Source organism: Crocuta crocuta, unplaced genomic scaffold (assembly GCF_008692635.1).
Source record: "Crocuta crocuta isolate KB4526 unplaced genomic scaffold, BGI_CrCroc_1.0 scaffold328, whole genome shotgun sequence".
NCBI classification, from domain to species: Eukaryota; Metazoa; Chordata; class Mammalia; order Carnivora; family Hyaenidae; genus Crocuta; species Crocuta crocuta.
In genome coordinates, this window is record NW_027529645.1 from 510,371 (window position 1) to 517,126 (window position 6,756).

At 48.4% G+C, this 6,756-nt stretch overlaps 1 protein-coding gene across 1 annotated transcript in view; it reads right to left on the bottom strand.

The window, feature by feature from the left end:
• The window catches only part of PDCD4 (programmed cell death 4), a 33,388-nt gene extending 32,671 nt beyond the window's left edge, over positions 1-717 (bottom strand). The window contains exon 1 of the mRNA XM_077762428.1: positions 624-717. The gene's annotated coding sequence lies outside the window, so the exon portion shown is untranslated. The remainder of the gene's footprint in view (positions 1-623) is intronic.
• Between the last annotated feature and the right edge of the window lie 6,039 nt (positions 718-6,756).

Sequence of the window (6,756 nt, forward strand, 5' to 3'; positions counted from 1 at the left end):
TGCAGCTCTGGAGGTGGGGGGGGGGTGGACCCCACTTCGCGTTCATTGCAGAACCAAATTGACAAATGCAGCAGCCGCGGCCTGCGTTTCACAGAAAGAGGGCTCCCTTCCTGTCTTTGTTTTCTCTGGGAGATTTTCACTTGAACTAAAGAAGCNTTCAGGGCCCCCTCCCAAGGGAGGCCGGGTGGGCCCTGGGGGCGGGAAAGGCGCGAACCTTCCTTAGAGGATTTCAGGCAGGCCAGAAAGGCGCCTCCCAACGTCCCCCCCTCAAAATAAAAATGAAAACTCAGACCTTCCAGGGGAAGAAAANTCGCCAGCGAGCGCCCCGCGCACCCCGCTACGCGGGGAGGGGATGCAGGAGGGGGCGGGCCCGCGCTGCCGCGCTCCGGGCCCGGGTCCAGAAGGACGGAACCGGGGCCCACCCTCCGCAGCCCGGGCGTTAGGGCGGCCGCGGCCCTACCTGCCGGGCTCCGAGGAGGCGGCCGGACCCTCGTCCCCCGGGCGGACTCGGCCGCGGCCTCACGACCCCTCCCTCTCCCAACATGCAGCTGCCTCAGAGGAGACGGAGCTGCGGGAGAGGACGCAGTCGTCCCTAGCGTGCGAGCCGCCCCGCTGGTACTGACCCCTCGGGCCCGCCGCCGCCGCCGCTCGCCCAGGTCCCCGGTCCGCCAGCCCAAAACCCGCAGCTCAGCCTCTGCCGCCGCCTCAGAGCTTCTCTGCCCCCTCTCGCTCTGTTTGTTTTTGTTTTGTTCTACCCAGTAACACGGGGGCGAGAGAGCGGCGTTTATTGGCCAAAGCGAGAAGGTCCGCTGACCAATCGTGGCTGTGGAGGGGGAGCCGAGGAGGAAAAGGGAGGGAAGTGAAACGTGGAAAGCTGGGCTGGGGCGCCGGAGGGCGCATGCGCACCTGGCTCCTGGGACGGGCTGGGGCGGGAGCCGGGCGGGAAGCTGGAGGCGGGAGGTTGGGAGGCGCCGCGAGATGGAAGCGTAGGCGAAAAGTCAGTGCCTTGGGGTGAGGACTAGGCCAGGGCTGCCTTGACCCGCTCACCCGTTCCTCTTACAGGGCAGTCGGCAATCTCGCCTAAATGTTGGGCTTCCTGAGGACCCTGCCTCCATTTCCAGAGGCTCCTCAGTTGAATACCCTTAATCTCTACAGTTGCTTCTCCGGTTCACCCCTTGGATGAAAGCTCTCATCCCTTGACGATAGAAATCATTCCCATTTCACAGAAAACAGACTCAAAAACTCCTTGAAGTCCCTGTGCTAATCAGTCAGGGCCCTGGGAGTCAAACTCCCGTATTCCCGCTGCAAGACTGGGGTTCTCAACCTTCGCTGTAACTTCTTTATTGAAACTTGCACCCCAGGCAGCTGGTCTCGGAGTCTTTCCCCCTTGGCAGCATTCTCCTTGGCTTAACTTGTGCTTTCATTCTCCCTCCTTCCCTATGCCCTGAGGTAATGACCAGAACCTTCTGCTGTCTTTGTGCTCTCAGGAAAGGACTCAACCATTACCTCTGGCCAGATTTTCCGATTGTCCAGTGTGCACCACCAGAATGGTCTGTTTGGCCTTTCAGCAGCACCAACTGCCTCCTCCCCTACCAGCGAGCTCCTTTCCCTGACTTAGTCTATCTGCCCAGTCACCCTGCCTGGGAATCATCTCTAATAGTATTACTTCTCTGCACAACAACAACAGCAGCAACAAAACCTTCGCTAGCTTTCCGTGGCCCACCTGGAGCATCAGTACCTCACGCAAGCATTTAAGGCCCCAGAGAGTGACTTCAAGACATTCTGGCCATGTCTCCACACCTTCACGGTCCACACGCCTCTTTGGCCTCTCACTGTTCCATATGCTTGCCCACCTCCTGAGGGTACTTTATGGCATCCCCTTGAAATGCCTCTCTTATCCCCCATCTCTGCCTGGTACAATTCTACCCATGCCCCTTGGCGCTCCCGCACAGGCCTTCTTCAGCCTCATGACTTGATGCGAATTTCCTGTCTCCTGATTCCTCACAGTAATGACTTGTACCTCTGGGGACCTTGAAACATTCTGCCTGGCATTATGTTACCTAAGTCCCTGTCCTAGCTCTTCTCCCCCATTGAACTGTCACTTTGTTGAAGGCAAAGCTCGCGTCTTACTCATGTATTTTCATTGTAGGTCTTAAGATGCCTTGCGTGTTTACTGTACCGGTGCAATAAAAATTCCTCGATCTGGGTTCACAAAGGTTCTCAGCATTTTGTGCTCATCCCCACCTCCTGGGCAAGAGTGTCTTGGCATGTCCGGCATCTGAATTAGCCTTATGAGTCACTTTTACTTTTTAAAAACAAAGCTTCCTGGTCACTCAGTTTTGTTTTGTTTCGTTTTCTGCATCACCTGCACCCTCCCCCTTTCTCTCCTCTGCCAGGACTCATCTATCCTCCACTGAGCTGTCACTGCTGGCTCCTTTTTTTCACCCATCCCCTTCTTTCTCCACATCTTTTCTTTTCTCACTCCTTTTCAGTTTGTGACTCCTTTTCCTCCCTGCCACCAACCTCCTCTGGCTTCTTCTGGGTTCTTTCATTTACTGATGTATTTAATGTATTTATTAGGCACCTACTGTATACCCAGGCTGCAATGGACAAGTACCCCAAGATCTATGAGATAACACAAGAGTGAGATATGATTACCATCTTAAAAGCATCTAAAACAACCTATATCTTTTAGCAAATTACCCCAAAAGAATGCATTATGGAGTAAAATGTTCACAGCCGTTTTACCCATCATCCCTACACGCGATGTTTGGCATCGCAGGACCCACCTTAGAGAATGCCCCGATAGGTGGGTGTGGTTGACCAGTTTGGACCAAGCAAAAAAGAAATGGGAATCTAGTCCCAGCTCCCTCACTAACTGCCTGTAAGAACTTCAACTCCTCTCAGGACCTCTGTTTTTTCACCAGTAAAATTCAAAAATTGAGTTCAATTAGTGGTTAACAAGGCATTTTCCAAAGAACACGAAGTTTGTGGAATTGTAATGGATATCATGAGAAATATGTAGGAGGGACTATTCTATAATCAAATCAACTCAGAAAGAAATTGTTTTGTTTTGTTTTAATGTTTTATTTATTTCTGAGAGAGACAGCATGAACAGGGGAGGGTCAGAGAGAGGGAGACACAGAATCTGAAACAGCCTCCAGGCTCTGAGCTGGCTGTCAGCACAGAGCCTGATGCGGGGCTCAAACCCACAAGCAGTGAGATCATGACCTGAGCTGAAGTCGGACGCTCAACCGACTGAGCCACGCAGGCTCCCCGGAAAGAAATTGTTTTAACGAAGTTGAAGCTGGCTTTAGGGAGCCCCAACTCTTCTCAGTATTTTTAATAAGTTAATGAGCCTTGAGAATCTTGAGAGACCAGAGTAAGAAGCTAAGTAACACTTCCCAACTTATTTAATTTTTTCCCAAGATACCCCAGAATCTGTTACTTAGAGACCAGTTTGAGAAATATAGATGACAGCCACTATCATCATTCCTTCCAGATGTATTAAACACTGACCACCTGCGCCTTTGCTAAATATTAAAAACTAATAAGCTGAAAAATGGAAAAGTATCCAAGTGCTAGGAATTTTTGCCCATCAAATCAATCCACAAATATTTATTGTGTGCCTCTTCTGTGAAAAGCACAGAGCTGATCCAGCTGTGTTCTTGGCAAAAGGCATTACATTCTACCATAGAGTAAGTAGTGTCTGAGGCATAGAGCTGCCCAGGCTTCTGGGCCACAGTGTACACTTTTGTTTCACATCATAATTGCTCACAACCTGACTTTCAGTTTCCTAAAGCCCTGTGCTTGTGGGCTTATGTTAATTTAGCTGTTGCATGAGAGAAAAGGGAAAAGCCCTTCATCTTAACTCATTGTCTCTGGAATCATGGGAGTTCAATTTCTATTTTCTTAAGAATGACCCATTCCAGGGGCGCCTGGATGGCTCAGTAGGCTAAGCATCCAACTGTTAACCTACTCTTCAGCTCAGGTCATGATCTTACAGTTTGTGAGTTCAAGCCCTACATCGGTCTCTGTGCTGACAGCATGAAGCCCGCTTGAGATTCTCTCTCTCTCTCTCTCTCTGCCCTTCCCCCACTCACTCTCTCTCTCTCAAAAATAAATAAACTTAAAAAATTTTTTTTAAATGAATAACCCATTCCAGGGGCACCTGGGGAGTTCAGTCAGTTGGGCATCCAACTTTAGCTCAGGTCATGATCTCACGGTTCACGAGTTTGATCCCTGCCTCGGGCTCTGTGCTGACAGCTCAGAGCCTGGAGCCTGCTTCAGATTCTGTGTCTCTCTCTCCTTTGGCCTCTCTTCTGCTCATGCTTTCTCTCTCTTAAACATTTATTTAAAAATTAAAAAACAAAAAAGAAAAATAACACATTCCAGTTTAGGAGAAGATGGGACACAGTCTTGCCTGGGATAAGACAGCTGTTCGGAGGCAGCAACAGAAATAATGCTGTGATCAGAGAGATGTACATAATGTCTCTCATCTTCCCCATACCTCTCAGGTTTAAGCACTATTGATACCTAGCGGGACACAAAGAATGTCTAATTTGTTAGGGTGTATGGGGGTTCAGGTGGAGGATAGTTTCTAGTTTTTGCCTCTTAAGATAGGTTATTGACTGTATTTCTAGCTAGCTATGTTGCCTCAAGTGTTTCACTTCCTCTTTCTGGGTGGATTGAACGCCTCCGTCTTGCACTGTAAAAGGAGTCGGCCCCTGCAGGAAGTCTTTAAGGGGTCATTCCAGTACTGACACCATGATGCTGGGCAAGGCACTGAGATGGCACCATTGCAGTCCTGGTAGTGGGGGACCAGGGATGGCAGGGTTTGCCACTGATGACAGAGAAGAAAATTAATCACGATGTGTGGACAGAGGAACTGTCACTCTCAGCCCAGGGGCTTTCTCTAAATGCAAAGCTCAGATAACATCACCTCCTGCCATCACAAAGGCAAGACTGAAGGCTGATGTCTTGTTGGAAGTACTAATGAGTTACTGTGAGTAAATGATGTGGAAATACATAAATGTTAGGCAAAAGATAAGCACCTCAAATTACTATTATTGCCCTTGGAACTTCCTAGACATTTTCATTCTTTGGGCAAAGCCCCAAGTGAGAACACAAGTTTGTTAGTAAGCACTGTTCGTGCCCTTGAATAAGATTGAGAAAAGGCCATCTCTCTCTCTGGGGACTGAGGAAAGCCTTAGCCCACTTCCTTAAGAAGAATTTTCAGATACCACATTTGCAACAACATCTACCTGAGCTGACTTCTGCCTCCTAGTTCGTCAAACCAAGGACTGAATTTTAGGAATTTCTATAAGGCACTGAGCTGCTCTTTAGCAGAAATGGTAGAAGACAGGGAACACGCTCTGAGGGGAGATTAGCATAAATATTCTGATAATGATGATAACTGACATTTGTGTTGTGTTTTAAGGCTCGGTGAGCACTTTCACATACACTTTTGCCCCTCCCTGTGAAGTGGACAAACAGATATTACTCTCCTTGCTTTAAAAATGAGGAAAATGGGGCTTGAGTGGGTAACTGGTAATCATGGGACTTATATGATAAAGGAAATGTGGGGGATCCCTAGTCCAAATCCCTCATTTTACAAACAGAGAAACAGAGGCCCAGAGAAGTTAAATGAATTGCCCAAAGCCACACAGCTATCAGTACTAGAGCCAGAGTGCCAATGAGGTCTCAATGTCCCTGGCATGGGCTGGGCAACATTGATGGGGGAGTTCAGACCTTCTGGTACCCAGGCCTTGACTGGATTCTTTCTGCCACTCAACTCTGAGTCTGTTGAATAAAAGTTAAATATCTGAGCTAATTTTGGCCCCCAGAGCCTCCTGCTATCTGTGGAGTCCGTTTAAGGTTCTGGAAGTGAGGGAGGAGGGAGAGTGGTGGTAGGGAGGCTTAGAATGATATTTAGAAGCTGTTGATGGCATTTTAAGAGTATCTTTCCTAGACTAAAAAACATAGACTAATGGGAAGCATATCACAAAGATAGAGATGCAATATTTTTAAATAGTACCAAGAAAAGCTAATATGGTTTTACTTCCCCAATTCAAGTTTCAAGAGGTTTTCTTGGTGCATTTATCTTTGTGTCTGCCCCCCTCACCCCACCCGCTGCCATCACTCCTGCTACCTTAGGATGTAGAAACAAACTAAATTCGGGTTCAGAAACTCCAACAGATCATCTTTTCCCAAAAAGTCCATATATTTTCACACATCTCCTATACCTAGACTGAGTACTAAGCCTATAAAAACTTCAGCTCCTCAGAATTTTGCAATCACAAGACCATTCAAGCAGATGCTTTTCCAGGACTTCCTACAACTGTCACACCCTGCATCAAATTAATTATGTTGAGTCAGAGTAGAAAAACACTTCTCAATTGTATCTCCAGTGGCTTTATTTGCATTCTTCTAGAACACAGGATCCTCCGCTGGGCTGCACACTTCTCAGAATTCATCCTCTTCTCTCCAGTGAGCACTGAGCTCACAGAAGATGCCTCTATGCCCCACTCCTGTCTCTGCTGCCAAAGTTCCTGCTCAGCTCCTAAGAGGCAGTGGAGCCCAGGGGGCCTCGTGTGGAAATAAGAGACTCTTCATACCGGGGGAGAAAAAAAGGAATGAATGATCATGGAATTTGATTAAGAGAGCCTGATTTACAGGGAAACACAACCATGGAAGGCTGGAAAGGGGTGGAAGGTGGCTCAAGAGGCCAGTGCTGGGTAGATGGAGACACACATA